The sequence below is a fragment of the Alnus glutinosa genome, chromosome 6, assembly GCF_958979055.1.
Source record: "Alnus glutinosa chromosome 6, dhAlnGlut1.1, whole genome shotgun sequence".
NCBI classification, from domain to species: Eukaryota; Viridiplantae; Streptophyta; class Magnoliopsida; order Fagales; family Betulaceae; genus Alnus; species Alnus glutinosa.
The window spans coordinates 18,513,708-18,514,659 of NC_084891.1; the positions used below are offsets into that span (position 1 = coordinate 18,513,708).

A 952-nucleotide genomic window follows, 5' to 3' on the forward strand; every position below is an offset into this window, starting at 1 on the left:
GTAAAGGTTTCAAAGGTTAAAAAAGAAAATCTAGTATTTAACACGCTCTTAAACACAATTCCTGTTCTTCAACCATTATGTTAATTTTAAAATAAAAGCACATGTAAAGAAAAAAAGATTAGGCTTAGGTGATGTAAAAAACACTACAACATTAGTGCTGTAGTGTTTCAATGGTTAAGGTCTAATTTTATTTTCTCTTTCTTATAAAACACTTAAACCTATATCGTAATTTTGTTTTACACCACCTACGCCTAATCTATTAAAAAAAAAAAAAAAAAAAAAAACTATTACATGTAAAAATCACAATGGGGCAACAAAGAATAAGAACAACAACAAAAAGAGTAGAATTACAAAATGAAAACATTAAAAATATAGAAAAAGACAAGAAAAGAACTCAGATCAAGACAAGGAAAGCATCAGATAATAAGCAGAGTTGTAGTTTACATTTAGTTCAGTGTGTAAGATAATAATTTTTTCATCTTTTGCCTTCCAATGGAAGTGAGCCTACAAAATCGACAATTAACGATAGAACTTTGACTTATAGACAACAAGGTATAGAATAATTCAGAAACACAGACCGACAACAAAGTGTAGGGAATAAATATAGAACCTTGAACAAAACCATCCCAACATCTAAGGATTCAAAAGTTATGTTTCGTTGTCCCTCCATTTTCATGAACCAAACGAACACCAAAGTAAAGCCTAAAAAACAAAAATGGTGTGTTTACAAAGAATGATGGAATGTATCAAAAAAAAGGGGATCCAGATATGCAATTACAATTATATCTTGACAAAAATTAACCCCAAGACTACGACGAAATTCAATCTATGCCTCAAGAACAAAGCCAACAAGAAATAGATCCTAATATCTCATACCTTATATCCAAAAGGAGAGGCAATAAATGGACAGACTACAATGTGTTGCTTTTCTCAAGGAGCAAATACTACATGT

General features: G+C 30.5%; 1 non-coding gene across 1 annotated transcript; it reads right to left on the reverse strand.

The window, feature by feature from the left end:
* Positions 1 to 409: 409 nt before the first annotated feature.
* Positions 410 to 490, reverse strand: LOC133872111 (small nucleolar RNA R16). Its single transcript, XR_009900959.1, has one exon. It is a non-coding gene; the product is annotated as a small nucleolar RNA R16 (small nucleolar RNA).
* Between the last annotated feature and the right edge of the window lie 462 nt (positions 491 to 952).